This window comes from Mytilus edulis, chromosome 2 (genome assembly GCF_963676685.1).
Source record: "Mytilus edulis chromosome 2, xbMytEdul2.2, whole genome shotgun sequence".
In the NCBI taxonomy this organism is placed as follows: domain Eukaryota; kingdom Metazoa; phylum Mollusca; class Bivalvia; order Mytilida; family Mytilidae; genus Mytilus; species Mytilus edulis.
Genome location: NC_092345.1, coordinates 94,281,684 through 94,301,371, shown reverse-complemented (window position 1 = coordinate 94,301,371; position 19,688 = coordinate 94,281,684). Strand labels below are relative to the sequence as shown.

Here is a 19,688-nt window from a genome sequence, read left to right as displayed (position 1 = left end):
ATGCAATGAAATTTCCTATACTAGAATAATAAATATTTCCTAGGGTCATATAAATTGACAAATAAATCTGGCAGAAATTGTGCATGCGAGAGAGCATGTGCACTACAATTTCCCATATGATTAATATTTATAAGGGGCATAACTCAAATAAACCTATGATATGAGTTTCATAAAAATATGGCAAGTATTGTACACATGAGAGTTCTTACAATGCAATTTCCCATATACATTTCCATGTAGCATAAATCATGAAAAAAAGTTGGTCAACACTGACTTCCAAACCTACCAAAGATATTGTTGATATAGACCTATGATATAAGTTTTACTAAAATGTGGCAAGGATTATACAAGTGAGAGTTCTAACAAGACCAGACAGACACCCAGTTTTTCTACGTCTCCAAACAACCTGTTCCTGATTTGCAATACAATGTATAACAATGTCATATTGCAAATAAGATATGTTACATTATAACAAAACATGCATTGTTCAGTAGTTATCTTTTGTTGATGTTGTTCTTTTAAAAGTGTTTCTCGTTTTTTATATAGATTAGACCGTTGATTTTCCCGTTTGAATGATTTTATACAAGTCATTTTTGGGACCTTTTATAGCTTACTGTGCAGTGTGAGCCAAGGCTCCGTGTTGAAGACTGTACATTCACCTATAATGGTTTACTCTTTACATATTGTGACTTGGATGGAGAGATATCTAATTGGCACTCATACCACATCTTCTTATATCTATTGAATAATAACCAGAAATAATATACTGTTTACACTAACATATGTCTTGCCTGATTTTAGCAGTATATAATGTAAAGGTTGAAATCAAAATTGCCTTACTTAAAAATAAACTTTAAAACATATTGAACCATGACTGAGTTATGTCAATGCTAATACAACTGCATCCCAAATACTGAATTATTGTCAGAGGTTCTCCTTAAATGTGTAAAAAGTCAAGTCTATCATGCCTGAGATGGGGCAAAGCCAAATTATCTCCAAGAAAAGGAGATGTGCTATTGCTATTACAATTGCATATCAAATATCTTTCACTACACCTTAGCTGTTCTCCTTGACCTAAAGGTTTCTCATTGTTGAAGGCTGTACAGTTTACTTTAATTGCTAAAATCCATCCACTTCATATGAACTCTAATCATACTAATCGCAGACCTCAACATATAAAATATGCAAGTTTCAAAGTCAAAAGACCAAGACTGTGCGGTGGGGCCAAAGAAACAGCATGCCTAAGTTTGGTCTCCAAATCTCCATCAAAGCCAGACAAAAACAACTTTCTACATTGAAACATTGGGAACTTTGATTGACTTATTGTAACGCATCACTGCTGTTTCACTTTAGAATGACAAATCAAAGCTATAGCCTACTACTGTACTGACAATCTGTAAAATGTCAGTCAATTGACTTCAGTCAAACATCCAGTCACAAATATACACTTTAAATGTTATACATGTAGTGATAAATCTAAAACAATCATTGATTTTTGGTAGGACTGATAATACAAAAGCAGGTCCATCTTCTCCAATTTCAATTGATTTTGAAATTGTCTTGAAGATGCTAAATGGATTGATGTGAACTTTAATTGCACCATTACATAACTTTCAATCAATAAACTTCCAAAGCATTTCAACTTCAAGTTGTTTAATAACAAGTGAACAAGAAAGATACAATCAGGAAAAACAATAACAAAGAGAACTTGATTACAAAGACAAATAAATTCAAAGGGACACAAATGTGAAAATGTCAATATCATCCAACAGATCATACATTAATAGTAGTGAGTATTCATGTCATGAAGTCTAACCGAATTATTCCTTACTCAATCCATCATTTAAATTATTTCAACAATATTGTCCTATAAATGTACATGGAAAATGTGTTTCTAGACTTTCATCCAACAACAATTTGTTTTAATCAAGATTCCTTTCATATCGCTACTTCAATCCATAAACAAATCATCTTAGCTTTTATGCTTTTCAGGAAATGGTGAAAACATAACAAAATAGTCTCTCAAGACAAAATACAACATCGAATTTACCAGAACAATTACAGGGGGAAATTTGACTAAAACATTTGTATATCTATTTGATATTATGCAGTAACATTACACAGATTTCAGTGAATCACAATGGTTTCCCCAATAGAGATACTCCAAGTTAAGTGAAGGTGTTATTAGATCACTGATTTCAGATTTTCAGTAATCATCTTCAAACCTCAATGAATGCTTAATGACCTTCTATTGATTCCTAATCATTATGGTGTGTTTGTTCTTTTACCTAAAAAAGAGGTCACATTGATTCTAAACAAGTGGTGGGTGGACCAAGGATCTGAACCAAATTCCTATATAAACCAATAATTAAATAGAGCAAACACTCCGATGTGGTGTAAGGACAAAGGAACAGAACCAAATTCCTAAATAAACTAATAATAAAATAGAACAGAGACTCAAATGGCTGGGTTGCAAATGGCTAGAACAATGGAAAACCACAGAAATACAACCAAAAGACAAACTAGGGGCTTTAAAGAGCCTGTGTCGCTCACCTTGGTCTATGTGCATATTAAACAAAGGACACCTGTAGATGGATTCATGACAAAATTGTGTTTTGGTGATGGTGATGTGTTTGTAGATCTTACTTTACTGAACATTATTGATGCTTACAATTATCTCTATCTATAATGAACTTGACCTAGTAGTTTCAGTGGAAATTATTTTGTAAAAATTCACAAAATTTATGAAAATTGTTAAAAATTGATTATAAAGGGCAATAACTCCTTAAGGGGTCAATTGGCCATTTTGGTCATGTTTTGACTTATTTGTAGGTCTTACTTTGCTGTACATTATTGCTGTTTGCAGTGTGTCTCTATCTATAATAGTATTCAAGATAATAACCAAAAACATAAAATTTCTTTAAAAATTACCAATTGGGGGCAGCAATTATATTCAAGATAATAACCAAAAGCTGAAAAAAAATCTTAAAATTACCATTTCAGGGGCAGCAATCGAACAAAGGGTTGCCTGAATGGTCTGAAAATTTAAGGGCAGTTAGATCTTGACCTAATGAACAAATTTGTTTGTGAAAGATTTGCTTGAAATGCATTGGGTTTAGATATATGAGCCAAAAATGTACTATTATTAGCCATGTCCACCATCTTGGTTCGCGGGCGGGGTCATCAGACACAATTTTTAAACTACCTACCCTAATGATGATTGTTTACAACTTTGGTTAAATTCATCTTAGTAGTTTCAGAGAAGATTTTTTGGAAAAGCTAACAAAAAATATTCCTTAACAATTCAATTAAATTTTTTTTTTCGTCAGATTAATTTTACACTGAAGATTTTTTGTGAAAAGGGCTACTGATCTTTGGACAACATATTGCCATGTTGCTTGTGCTAGGGGCTGTCTTAAACTTGCAGAGAGGTGAGAGTTATTTTTTCCCAATTTGAGACCCTCACTGTGACTTTGAGATGAAGAACTGCAAGAAAAGAGCTGTTCCTTTGTTTGTTGTGGGTTTTGTTGTTGTTGTTGTGCTTGTACTGATTTTGTGTCATAGATAGATACCCCATCCTTTGTTTTTCTATTGTAAGAATGTTACAGTTTAAAGTTTTTAAAAGGTATTTTCCAGATCACAATAGGGAGATCTAATGTTAGCTTTAAATGAAGAGTTGCAACCTAACTGACTTTATGATTTGAAGGCAACATAGTTAATAAATTAAAACAACAAGAGTGCACACGCTGAAATGTCTCACCTTCTTAACAAATCATTGATATTATGTTGATAGTCCTAAACATAAAGCTTTATTACACCTGTCACATAAACTTAACATTAACCAAGAAAACTAAATATTGACCGGTGAACCATGAAAATGAGGTTATGATCAGATTACCATGCCAGACAGGCATGTGCAGCTAACAATTCCTCCATACAACACATATAGTTGACCTATTGCTTATAGTTTAAGAAAAACAAACCAAAACATGAAAACTTAACTTTGACCACTGAACCATGAAATAAGATCAAGGTTAGATGACACCTGACAGTTGGACATGTACACCTTACAATCATTTCATACACCAAATACAGTAGACCTATTGCATACAGTATAAGAAAAAAAGACCAAAACACAAAAACTAAACTATAACCACTGAACCATGAAAATGAGGTCAAGGTCAGATGACACCTGCCAGTTGGACATATACACCTTACAGTCTTCCATACACCAAATATACTAGACCTATTGCTTATAGTATCTGAGATATGGATTTGACCACCAAAACTTAACCTTGTTCAATGATCAATGAAATGAGGTCGAGGTCAAGTGAAAACTGTCTGATGGGCATGAGAACCTTGCAAGGTATGCACATACCAAAAATAGTTATCCTATTACTTGTAATAAGAGAGAATTTAACATTACAAAAAATCATATCTTTTTTTCAAGTAGTCACAGAACCATGAAAATGGGGTCAAGGACATTGGACATGTGACGGACAGAAACTTTGTAACATGAGGCATCCATATACAAAGTAAGAAGCATCAAGGTCTTCCACCTTCAAAAATTATAAGCTTTTAAGCAGTTAGCTAACGCCACTGCTGCTGGATCACTATCCCTATGTCGAGCTTTCTGCAACAAAAGTTGCAGGCTCAACAAAAATGCACATGGTTCAACTATATGAAAATAATAAAAGAGAACATGGATCTTTTATTATGGGGTCTCTGATATTTATTATTTTACAATGAACAAGCCTCTTTTTTACTTGAATTTTTACTGGGATAGTGAAAAGAAGGAGAGGTAAATGATTTGGGTTTATAAAATGCATATAGGTTATCCACATAAAAATTGAGATAGAAATAATTAATTTTTGAGTAAAAACATAAATGACATTAGAACTCTTTTTTGTTAATATTAATCCTATAGGCTGCAGAAGAAAATCTGTTCACTGGTCCAAATGTTTTGCTACATATATGAGAGGGGTTTCCTTAAAATCAAGTGACCAAAAGAGGTATTTTACAGATCTGTTTAATTCATTATTATCTAATGCAACAATCTCATCAGGGAAGCTGTATGCATAGGGGTTTATTAGCTGACCTTATTTTTCACCACTAGAGGTGTTCTCCAAATTTTATAAAATCTACATAAATTTGAGATTATTTTTTATAAATAATTGTGGTACATTATATTTCTGTTAAGTTCAAAAAATATAATTAACCTCTTCAAAGCTAACATCTGCTTAAAACATTGTTAAAAAAAATCGTGTGCACCAACATTTTATCATGCTAATACAACATATAGTTACTAGGGTAATGCAACAATGTGATAGTTGCTGTACCACGGTGTACATTTGAGTCCCTCTAGATCATTTAATTCTTTATACTTAGTTCATTTCAATTGACCAGATTTTACTTTTGACATTTAAAATCTTAATATTCCTAAGAAAATCCTCAACTGCTTGAATCCAATAAAAGTAATTTACAACAACAGTTCTTAAGAACTGTCAAATAAAACAGTAAAAATCAGGGAATATCAAGTAAAGCAAGATAAATGAACTTTCCGTTATCCTCTAAACCACGAGCATTAGTACTGAGACAAAAACACTGACAAATATAAATAACTATTTAACAAAATGACTTGGGGATAATCACTAAATCTTGGTTCTAGTTAGATTGGTGTGAGTTTGCTAATGTTTCACTTGGGGTTAATAAATAGCAGCTCTTTTGCATATTTCATTTTCTTCACATAAATCTATCTACAAGTGTATTATAAATAGTTTCTGTACTGGTTGATTTACAGTGCTGGGAACTTGACAAACCTAAGATATTGATCAAATATCAATCATTCATCGTAGGAGCGAAAAATTTATATTGAATATTATCATAGATGTTTGGCTCTCGACCATCTGACATGATCCTATTCAAATAATTTTCTATTTGTATTAGGGGAGAAGATTAAAGGTGCTATTCAAATACCATACAAAACATACTGTTACTGAATGTAGACAACAATCACTATCAAGAAAATTTGCATAATGAAATCGAAAAAACACGGCAATTCAATAACAGTAAATGAATATTGGACCAGAGTTTCCAAATTGTACTTATTTTTTTACTAAACAAATTTCAGTAACCTTTCAGTATGGATAGACATATTATACTGAAAGACAAAAAAAAAGAAAACAATTTATTTGAAGAAATTGTGTCCAGATGGAATCAGAAGAAATTGCAATTCAATAATACCAAATGTTATTGGAAATTGTGTAAAAGGTTGAAATTACTCTTTACTTGGAGGGAAAAAATAGAGTTTTGTAATCAAATTCTAGTGTGAAATTGACCAATAAACTATTTTCTAATTTAATAAAATGTTCAGATTGAAAATCTTCTTTACATCAATTCCAAGGAAAGACAACAACACCATTATGACATTTAAGTCAATCTTTTATACAAATTATATTAAAATCCAGAGTAAATCAATTTGAGTGCAGCAGTAATTGAAAAGGTTGTGTTACACGAAATTTTCCAATAAAAGTATGTATGAGACAGTAATTTCATTTTGAGCTTTATATTATTAAGGTCTATGCATAGAATTTAATAGAAAGTTCAGAATAAAGAAGGTAAATAATGCATTTCATTACTCTAAACAAATGTTACAAAACCCAGTTGCTTACATCCATGTGGACTCAACCTTATTTAGGTGAATAGTTGTCTCATTGGCAATCATACCACATCTCCTTATGTTTTACCAGTAAAAGATAAACAAGTCTACAGATGCTCTAATATTTAAAATTGACTAGAATTACTGGGCAAAGTCAAAACAAATATTATTTCTTATTCTTTAAGGTCTATGAAGCTTGATTGTTAACATTATATACCAAGGTACGACATGTTTTAACAATTAAATCCATATAAGACTTCTTTTACTTGATGTTGATATTTGGGTTTTAAGGTAACTTAGGATTGATATTTGTATGCAAGGACATGTTTTAACAATTAAATCCATCTAAGACTTCTTTTACTTAATGTTGATATTTGGGTTTTAAGGTAACTTAGGTTTGATATTTGTATGCAAGGACATGTTTTAACAATTAAATCCATATAAGACTTCTTATACTTAATGTTGATATTTGGGTTTTAAGGTAACTTAGGATTGATATTTGTATGCAAGGACATGTTTTATCAATTAAATCCATATAAGACATCTTATACTTAATGTTGATATTTGGGTTTTAAGGTAACTTAGGATTGATATTTGTATGCAAGGACATGTTTTAACAATTAAATCCATATAAGACTTCTTTTACTTAATGTTGATATTTGGGTTTTAAGGTAACTTAGGTTTGATATTTGTATGCAAGGACATGTTTTAACAATTAAATCCATATAAGACTTCTTTTACTTAATGTTGATATTTGGGTTTTAAGGTAACTTAGGTTTGATATTTGTATGCAAGGACATGTTTTAACAATTAAATCCATATAAGACTTCTTTTACTTGATGTTGATATTTGGGTTTTAAGGTAACTTAGGATTGATATTTGTATGCAAGGACATGTTTTAACAATTAAATCCATATAAGACTTCTTTTACTTGATGTTGATATTTGGGTTTTAAGGTAACTTAGGATTGATATTTGTATGCAAGGACATGTTTTATCAATTAAATCCATATAAGACTTCTTTTACTTAATGTTGATATTTGGGTTTTAAGGTAACTTAGGTTTGATATTTGTATGCAAGGACATGTTTTAACAATTAAATCCATATAAGACTTCTTTTACTTGATGTTGATATTTGGGTTTTAAGGTAACTTAGGTTTGATATTTGTATGCAAGGACATGTTTTATCAATTAAATCCATATAAGACTTCTTATACTTGATGTTGATATTTGGGTTTTAAGGTAACTTAGGTTTGATATTTGTATGCAAGGACATGTTTTAACAATTAAATCCATATAAGACATCTTTTACTTAATGTTGATATTTGGGTTTTAAGGTAACTTAGGTTTGATATTTGTATGCAAGGACATGTTTTATCAATTAAATCCATATAAGACTTCTTTTACTTGATGTTGATATTTGGGTTTTAAGGTAACTTAGGATTGATATTTGTATGCAAGGACATGTTTTAACAATTAAATCCATATAAGACATCTTATACTTAATGTTGATATTTGGGTTTTAAGGTAACTTAGGATTGATATTTGTATGCAAGGACATGTTTTAACAATTAAATCCATATAAGACTTCTTTTACTTGATGTTGATATTTGGGTTTTAAGGTAACTTAGGATTGATATTTGTATGCAAGGACATGTTTTAACAATTAAATCCATATAAGACATCTTATACTTGATGTTGATATTTGGGTTTTAAGGTAACTTAGGTTTGATATTTGTATGCAAGGACATGTTTTATCAATTAAATCCATATAAGACATCTTATACTTGATGTTGATATTTGGGTTTTAAGGTAACTTAGGATTGATATTTGTATGCAAGGACATGTTTTAACAATTAAATCCATATAAGACATCTTATACTTAATGTTGATATTTGGGTTTTAAGGTAACTTAGGATTGATATTTGTATGCAAGGACATGTTTTAACAATTAAATCCATATAAGACATCTTATACTTAATGTTGATATTTGGGTTTTAAGGTAACTTAGGATTGATATTTGTATGCAAGGACATGTTACGGGTGCGGGAATTCTCGCTACATTGAAGACCCATTGGTTGCCTTCGGCTGTTGTTTGCTCTATGGTCGGGTGGTTGTCGCTTTGACATATTCACCATTTCCTTTCTCAATTTCAAGGACATGTTTTAACAATTAAATCCATATAAGACATCTTATACTTAATGTTGATATTTGGGTTTTAAGGTAACTTAGGATTGATATTTGTATGCAAGGACATGTTTTAACAATTAAATCCATATAAGACTTCTTTTACTTAATGTTGATATTTGGGTTTTAAGGTAACTTAGGATTGATATTTGTATGCAAGGACATGTTTTATCAATTAAATCCATTTAAGACATCTTTTACTTGATGTTGATATTTGGGTTTTAAGGTAACTTAGGATTGATATTTGTATGCAAGGACATGTTTTATCAATTAAATCCATATAAGACTTCTTATACTTGATGTTGATATTTGGGTTTTAAGGTAACTTAGGTTTGATATTTGTATGCAAGGACATGTTTTAACAATTAAATCCATATAAGACTTCTTTTACTTAATGTTGATATTTGGGTTTTAAGGTAACTTAGGTTTGATATTTGTATGCAAGGACATGTTTTAACAATTAAATCCATATAAGACATCTTTTACTTAATGTTGATATTTGGGTTTTAAGGTAACTTAGGTTTGATATTTGTATGCAAGGACATGTTTTAACAATTAAATCCATATAAGACATCTTATACTTAATGTTGATATTTGGGTTTTAAGGTAACTTAGGATTGATATTTGTATGCAAGGACATGTTTTAACAATTAAATCCATATAAGACATCTTTTACTTGATGTTGATATTTGGGTTTTAAGGTAACTTAGGATTGATATTTGTATGCAAGGACATGTTTTAACAATTAAATCCATATAAGACATCTTATACTTAATGTTGATATTTGGGTTTTAAGGTAACTTAGGTTTGATATTTGTATGCAAGGACATGTTTTAACAATTAAATCCATATAAGACATCTTTTACTTAATGTTGATATTTGGGTTTTAAGGTAACTTAGGTTTGATATTTGTATGCAAGGACATGTTTTAACAATTAAATCCATATAAGACTTCTTATACTTGATGTTGATATTTGGGTTTTAAGGTAACTTAGGATTGATATTTGTATGCAAGAACATGTTTTAACAATTAAATCCATATAAGACTTCTTTTACTTGATGTTGATATTTGGGTTTTAAGGTAACTTAGGTTTGATATTTGTATGCAAGGACATGTTTTAACAATTAAATCCATATAAGACTTCTTATACTTAATGCTGATATTTGGGTTTTAAGGTAACTTAGGATTGATATTTGTATGCAAGGACATGTTTTAACAATTAAATCCATATAAGACTTCTTTTACTTAATGTTGATATTTGGGTTTTAAGGTAACTTAGGTTTGATATTTGTATGCAAGGACATGTTTTAACAATTAAATCCATATAAGACTTCTTATACTTGATGTTGATATTTGGGTTTTAAGTTAACTTAGGATTGATATTTGTATGCAAGGACATGTTTTAACAATTAAATCCATATAAGACATCTTATACTTGATGTTGATATTTGGGTTTTAAGTTAACTTAGGATTGATATTTGTATGCAAGGACATGTTTTAACAATTAAATCCATTTCAGACTTCTTTTACTTGATGTTGATATTTGGGTTTTAAGGTAACTTAGGATTGATATTTGTATGCAAGGACATGTTTTAACAATTAAATCCATTTAAGACTTCTTATACTTGATGTTGATATTTGGGTTTTAAGGTAACTTAGGTTTGATATTTGTATGCAAGGACATGTTTTAACAATTAAATCCATATAAGACTTCTTATACTTAATGTTGATATTTGGGTTTTAAGGTAACTTAGGATTGATATTTGTATGCAAGGACATGTTTTAACAATTAAATCCATATAAGACTTCTTTTACTTAATGTTGATATTTGGGTTTTAAGGTAACTTAGGTTTGATATTTGTATGCAAGGACATGTTTTAACAATTAAATCCATATAAGACTTCTGTTGTTTGCTCTATGGTCGGGTGGTTGTCGCTTTGACATATTCACCATTTCCTTTCTCAATTTTATTTAACAATTAAATCCATATAAGACTTCTTTTACTTAATGTTGATATTTGGGTTTTAAGGTAACTTAGGTTTGATATTTGTATGCAAGGACATGTTTTAACAATTAAATCCATATAAGACTTCTTATACTTAATGTTGATATTTGGGTTTTAAGGTAACTTAGGATTGATATTTGTATGCAAGGACATGTTTTATCAATTAAATCCATATAAGACTTCTTATACTTGATGTTGATATTTGGGTTTTAAGGTAACTTAGGTTTGATATTTGTATGCAAGGACATGTTTTAACAATTAAATCCATATAAGACTTCTTTTACTTGATGTTGATATTTGGGTTTTAAGGTAACTTAGGTTTGATATTTGTATGCAAGGACATGTTTTAACAATTAAATCCATATAAGACATCTTTTACTTGATGTTGATATTTGGGTTTTAAGGTAACTTAGGATTGATATTTGTATGCAAGGACATGTTTTAACAATTAAATCCATATAAGACATCTTTTACTTGATGTTGATATTTGGGTTTTAAGGTAACTTAGGTTTGATATTTGTATGCAAGGACATGTTTTAACAATTAAATCCATTTAAGACATCTTTTACTTGATGTTGATATTTGGGTTTTAAGGTAACTTAGGTTTGATATTTGTATGCAAGGACATGTTTTAACAATTAAATCCATATAAGACATCTTTTACTTGATGTTGATATTTGGGTTTTAAGGTAACTTAGGATTGATATTTGTATGCAAGGACATGTTTTAACAATTAAATCCATATAAGACATCTTTTACTTGATGTTGATATTTGGGTTTTAAGGTAACTTAGGTTTGATATTTGTATGCAAGGACATGTTTTAACAATTAAATCCATATAAGACATCTTTTACTTGATGTTGATATTTGGGTTTTAAGGTAACTTAGGTTTGATATTTGTATGCAAGGACATGTTTTAACAATTAAATCCATATAAGACATCTTATACTTGATGTTGATATTTGGGTTTTAAGGTAACTTAGGTTTGATATTTGTATGCAAGGACATGTTTTAACAATTAAATCCATATAAGACATCTTTTACTTGATGTTGATATTTGGGTTTTAAGGTAACTTAGGTTTGATATTTGTATGCAAGGACATGTTTTAACAATTAAATCCATATAAGACATCTTATACTTGATGTTGATATTTGGGTTTTAAGGTAACTTAGGTTTGATATTTGTATGCAAGGACATGTTTTAACAATTAAATCCATATAAGACATCTTATACTTGATGTTGATATTTGGGTTTTAAGGTAACTTAGGTTTGATATTTGTATGCAAGGACATGTTTTAACAATTAAATCCATATAAGACATCTTTTACTTAATGTTGATATTTGGGTTTTAAGGTAACTTAGGTTTGATATTTGTATGCAAGGACATGTTTTAACAATTAAATCCATATAAGACATCTTTTACTTGATGTTGATATTTGGGTTTTAAGGTAACTTAGGTTTGATATTTGTATGCAAGGACATGTTTTAACAATTAAATCCATTTAAGACATCTTTTACTTGATGTTGATATTTGGGTTTTAAGGTAACTTAGGTTTGATATTTGTATGCAAGGACATGTTTTAACAATTAAATCCATATAAGACATCTTATACTTGATGTTGATATTTGGGTTTTAAGGTAACTTAGGTTTGATATTTGTATGCAAGGACATGTTTTAACAATTAAATCCATATAAGACATCTTTTACTTGATGTTGATATTTGGGTTTTAAGGTAACTTAGGATTGATATTTGTATGCAAGGACATGTTTTAACAATTAAATCCATATAAGACATCTTTTACTTGATGTTGATATTTGGGTTTTAAGGTAACTTAGGTTTGATATTTGTATGCAAGGACATGTTTTAACAATTAAATCCATTTAAGACATCTTTTACTTGATGTTGATATTTGGGTTTTAAGGTAACTTAGGTTTGATATTTGTATGCAAGGACATGTTTTAACAATTAAATCCATATAAGACATCTTTTACTTGATGTTGATATTTGGGTTTTAAGGTAACTTAGGATTGATATTTGTATGCAAGGACATGTTTTATCAATTAAATCCATATAAGACTTTTTTACTTAATGTTGATATTTGGGTTTTAAGGTAACTTAGGTTTGATATTTGTATGCAAGGACATGTTTTAACAATTAAATCCATTTAAGACATCTTTTACTTAATGTTGATATTTGGGTTTTAAGGTAACTTAGGTTTGATATTTGTATGCAAGGACATGTTTTAACAATTAAATCCATATAAGACATCTTATACTTAATGTTGATATTTGGGTTTTAAGTTAACTTAGGATTGATATTTGTATGCAAGGACATGTTTTAACAATTAAATCCATATAAGACTTCTTATACTTGATGCTGATATTTGGGTTTTAAGGTAACTTAGGTTTGATATTTGTATGCAAGGACATGTTTTAACAATTAAATCCATATAAGACATCTTATACTTAATGCTGATATTTGGGTTTTAAGGTAACTTAGGATTGATATTTGTATGCAAGGACATGTTTTAACAATTAAATCCATATAAGACATCTTTTACTTAATGTTGATATTTGGGTTTTAAGGTAACTTAGGATTGATATTTGTATGCAAGGACATGTTTTAACAATTAAATCCATATAAGACATCTTTTACTTAATGTTGATATTTGGGTTTTAAGGTAACTTAGGTTTGATATTTGTATGCAAGGACATGTTTTAACAATTAAATCCATATAAGACTTCTTTTACTTAATGTTGATATTTGGGTTTTAAGGTAACTTAGGTTTGATATTTGTATGCAAGGACATGTTTTAACAATTAAATCCATATAAGACATCTTTTACTTGATGTTGATATTTGGGTTTTAAGGTAACTTAGGATTGATATTTGTATGCAAGGACATGTTTTATCAATTAAATCCATATAAGACTTCTTTTACTTAATGTTGATATTTGGGTTTTAAGGTAACTTAGGTTTGATATTTGTATGCAAGGACATGTTTTAACAATTAAATCCATATAAGACATCTTTTACTTGATGTTGATATTTGGGTTTTAAGGTAACTTAGGTTTGATATTTGTATGCAAGGACATGTTTTAACAATTAAATCCATATAAGACATCTTATACTTGATGTTGATATTTGGGTTTTAAGGTAACTTAGGTTTGATATTTGTATGCAAGGACATGTTTTAACAATTAAATCCATATAAGACATCTTTTACTTGATGTTGATATTTGGGTTTTAAGGTAACTTAGGATTGATATTTGTATGCAAGGACATGTTTTAACAATTAAATCCATATAAGACATCTTTTACTTGATGTTGATATTTGGGTTTTAAGGTAACTTAGGTTTGATATTTGTATGCAAGGACATGTTTTAACAATTAAATCCATTTAAGACATCTTTTACTTGATGTTGATATTTGGGTTTTAAGGTAACTTAGGTTTGATATTTGTATGCAAGGACATGTTTTAACAATTAAATCCATATAAGACATCTTTTACTTGATGTTGATATTTGGGTTTTAAGGTAACTTAGGATTGATATTTGTATGCAAGGACATGTTTTATCAATTAAATCCATATAAGACTTCTTTTACTTAATGTTGATATTTGGGTTTTAAGGTAACTTAGGTTTGATATTTGTATGCAAGGACATGTTTTAACAATTAAATCCATTTAAGACATCTTTTACTTAATGTTGATATTTGGGTTTTAAGGTAACTTAGGATTGATATTTGTATGCAAGGACATGTTTTAACAATTAAATCCATATAAGACTTCTTATACTTGATGCTGATATTTGGGTTTTAAGGTAACTTAGGATTGATATTTGTATGCAAGGACATGTTTTAACAATTAAATCCATATAAGACTTCTTTTACTTAATGTTGATATTTGGGTTTTAAGGTAACTTAGGTTTGATATTTGTATGCAAGGACATGTTTTAACAATTAAATCCATATAAGACTTCTTATACTTAATGTTGATATTTGGGTTTTAAGGTAACTTAGGATTGATATTTGTATGCAAGGACATGTTTTAACAATTAAATCCATATAAGACTTCTTTTACTTGATGTTGATATTTGGGTTTTAAGGTAACTTAGGATTGATATTTGTATGCAAGGACATGTTTTAACAATTAAATCCATATAAGACATCTTATACTTAATGTTGATATTTGGGTTTTAAGGTAACTTAGGATTGATATTTGTATGCAAGGACATGTTTTAACAATTAAATCCATATAAGACTTCTTTTACTTGATGTTGATATTTGGGTTTTAAGGTAACTTAGGATTGATATTTGTATGCAAGGACATGTTTTAACAATTAAATCCATATAAGACATCTTATACTTAATGTTGATATTTGGGTTTTAAGGTAACTTAGGATTGATATTTGTATGCAAGGACATGTTTTAACAATTAAATCCATATAAGACTTCTTTTACTTGATGTTGATATTTGGGTTTTAAGGTAACTTAGGATTGATATTTGTATGCAAGGACATGTTTTATCAATTAAATCCATATAAGACTTCTTTTACTTAATGTTGATATTTGGGTTTTAAGGTAACTTAGGTTTGATATTTGTATGCAAGGACATGTTTTAACAATTAAATCCATATAAGACTTCTTATACTTGATGTTGATATTTGGGTTTTAAGGTAACTTAGGTTTGATATTTGTATGCAAGGACATGTTTTAACAATTAAATCCATATAAGACATCTTATACTTGATGTTGATATTTGGGTTTTAAGGTAACTTAGGTTTGATATTTGTATGCAAGGACATGTTTTAACAATTAAATCCATATAAGACTTCTTTTACTTAATGTTGATATTTGGGTTTTAAGGTAACTTAGGTTTGATATTTGTATGCAAGGACATGTTTTAACAATTAAATCCATATAAGACTTCTTATACTTAATGTTGATATTTGGGTTTTAAGGTAACTTAGGATTGATATTTGTATGCAAGGACATGTTTTAACAATTAAATCCATATAAGACATCTTATACTTGATGTTGATATTTGGGTTTTAAGGTAACTTAGGATTGATATTTGTATGCAAGGACATGTTTTATCAATTAAATCCATATAAGACTTCTTATACTTGATGTTGATATTTGGGTTTTAAGGTAACTTAGGATTGATATTTCTATGCAAGGACATGTTTTAACAATTAAATCCATATAAGACATCTTTTACTTAATGTTGATATTTGGGTTTTAAGGTAACTTAGGATTGATATTTGTATGCAAGGACATGTTTTAACAATTAAATCCATATAAGACTTCTTATACTTGATGTTGATATTTGGGTTTTAAGGTAACTTAGGTTTGATATTTGTATGCAAGGACATGTTTTAACAATTAAATCCATTTAAGATTTCTTTTACTTAATGTTGATATTTGGGTTTTAAGGTAACTTAGGATTGATATTTGTATGCAAGGACATGTTTTATCAATTAAATCCATATAAGACTTCTTATACTTAATGTTGATATTTGGGTTTTAAGTTAACTTAGGATTGATATTTGTATGCAAGGACATGTTTTAACAATTAAATCCATATAAGACTTCTTTTACTTGATGTTGATATTTGGGTTTTAAGGTAACTTAGGATTGATATTTGTATGCAAGGACATGTTTTAACAATTAAATCCATATAAGACATCTTTTACTTGATGTTGATATTTGGGTTTTAAGGTAACTTAGGATTGATATTTGTATGCAAGGACATGTTTTAACAATTAAATCCATATAAGACTTCTTATACTTAATGTTGATATTTGGGTTTTAAGGTAACTTAGGTTTGATATTTGTATGCAAGGACATGTTTTAACAATTAAATCCATATAAGACTTCTTTTACTTGATGTTGATATTTGGGTTTTAAGGTAACTTAGGATTGATATTTGTATGCAAGGACATGTTTTAACAATTAAATCCATATAAGACTTCTTTTACTTGATGTTGATATTTGGGTTTTAAGTTAACTTAGGATTGATATTTGTATGCAAGGACATGTTTTAACAATTAAATCCATATAAGACTTCTTTTACTTGATGTTGATATTTGGGTTTTAAGGTAACTTAGGATTGATATTTGTATGCAAGGACATGTTTTAACAATTAAATCCATATAAGACATCTTATACTTAATGTTGATATTTGGGTTTTAAGGTAACTTAGGTTTGATATTTGTATGCAAGGACATGTTTTAACAATTAAATCCATTTAAGACTTCTTTTACTTAATGTTGATATTTGGGTTTTAAGTTAACTTAGGATTGATATTTGTATGCAAGGACATGTTTTAACAATTAAATCCATATAAGACTTCTTTTACTTGATGTTGATATTTGGGTTTTAAGGTAACTTAGGTTTGATATTTGTATGCAAGGACATGTTTTAACAATTAAATCCATATAAGACATCTTATACTTGATGTTGATATTTGGGTTTTAAGGTAACTTAGGTTTGATATTTGTATGCAAGGACATGTTTTAACAATTAAATCCATTTAAGACATCTTTTACTTGATGTTGATATTTGGGTTTTAAGGTAACTTAGGTTTGATATTTGTATGCAAGGACATGTTTTAACAATTAAATCCATATAAGACTTCTTTTACTTGATGTTGATATTTGGGTTTTAAGGTAACTTAGGATTGATATTTGTATGCAAGGACATGTTTTAACAATTAAATCCATTTAAGACTTCTTTTACTTAATGTTGATATTTGGGTTTTAAGTTAACTTAGGATTGATATTTGTATGCAAGGACATGTTTTAACAATTAAATCCATATAAGACTTCTTATACTTAATGTTGATATTTGGGTTTTAAGGTAACTTAGGATTGATATTTGTATGCAAGGACATGTTTTAACAATTAAATCCATATAAGACTTCTTTTACTTGATGTTGATATTTGGGTTTTAAGGTAACTTAGGATTGATATTTGTATGCAAGGACATGTTTTATCAATTAAATCCATATAAGACATCTTATACTTGATGTTGATATTTGGGTTTTAAGGTAACTTAGGTTTGATATTTGTATGCAAGGACATGTTTTAACAATTAAATCCATTTAAGACATCTTTTACTTGATGTTGATATTTGGGTTTTAAGTTAACTTAGGATTGATATTTGTATGCAAGGACATGTTTTAACAATTAAATCCATTTAAGACATCTTTTACTTGATGTTGATATTTGGGTTTTAAGGTAACTTAGGATTGATATTTGTATGCAAGGACATGTTTTAACAATTAAATCCATATAAGACTTCTTTTACTTGATGTTGATATTTGGGTTTTAAGGTAACTTAGGTTTGATATTTGTATGCAAGGACATGTTTTATCAATTAAATCCATATAAGACTTCTTTTACTTGATGTTGCTATTTGGGTTTTAAGTTAACTTAGGATTGATATTTGTATGCAAGGACATGTTTTAACAATTAAATCCATATAAGACTTCTTTTACTTGATGTTGATATTTGGGTTTTAAGGTAACTTAGGATTGATATTTGTATGCAAGGACATGTTTTAACAATTAAATCCATATAAGACTTCTTTTACTTAATGTTGATATTTGGGTTTTAAGGTAACTTAGGTTTGATATTTGTATGCAAGGACATGTTTTATCATTTAAATCCATATAAGACTTCTTTTACTTAATGTTGATATTTGGGTTTTAAGGTAACTTAGGATTGATATTTGTATGCAAGGACATGTTTTAACAATTAAATCCATATAAGACTTCTTTTACTTAATGTTGATATTTGGGTTTTAAGGTAACTTAGGATTGATATTTGTATGCAAGGACATGTTTTATCAATTAAATCCATATAAGACTTCTTTTACTTAATGTTGATATTTGGGTTTTAAGGTAACTTAGGATTGATATTTGTATGCAAGGACATGTTTTATCAATTAAATCCATATAAGACTTCTTTTACTTAATGTTGATATTTGGGTTTTAAGGTAACTTAGGATTGATATTTGTATGCAAGGACATGTTTTAACAATTAAATCCATATAAGACATCTTATACTTAATGTTGATATTTGGGTTTTAAGGTAACTTAGGATTGATATTTGTATGCAAGGACATGTTTTAACAATTAAATCCATATAAGACATCTTATACTTAATGTTGATATTTGGGTTTTAAGGTAACTTAGGTTTGATATTTGTATGCAAGGACATGTTTTAACAATTAAATCCATATAAGACATCTTATACTTAATGTTGATATTTGGGTTTTAAGGTAACTTAGGTTTGATATTTGTATGCAAGGACATGTTTTAACAATTAAATCCATATGAGACATCTTATACTTGATGTTGATATTTGGGTTTTAAGGTAACTTAGGATTGATATTTCTATGCAAGGACATGTTTTAACAATTAAATCCATATAAGACATCTTTTACTTAATGTTGATATTTGGGTTTTAAGGTAACTTAGGATTGATATTTGTATGCAAGGACATGTTTTAACAATTAAATCCATATAAGACTTCTTATACTTGATGTTGATATTTGGGTTTTAAGGTAACTTAGGTTTGATATTTGTATGCAAGGACATGTTTTAACAATTAAATCCATTTAAGATTTCTTTTACTTAATGTTGATATTTGGGTTTTAAGGTAACTTAGGATTGATATTTGTATGCAAGGACATGTTTTATCAATTAAATCCATATAAGACTTCTTATACTTAATGTTGATATTTGGGTTTTAAGTTAACTTAGGATTGATATTTGTATGCAAGGACATGTTTTAACAATTAAATCCATATAAGACTTCTTTTACTTGAT

At 28.8% G+C, this 19,688-nt stretch overlaps 1 protein-coding gene across 12 annotated transcripts in view; it reads right to left on the bottom strand.

The window, feature by feature from the left end:
• The window catches only part of LOC139513492 (voltage-gated inwardly rectifying potassium channel KCNH6-like), a 119,374-nt gene that overhangs the window by 61,336 nt on the left and 38,350 nt on the right, over positions 1-19,688 (bottom strand). The gene's annotated exons all lie outside the window — the stretch shown is intronic.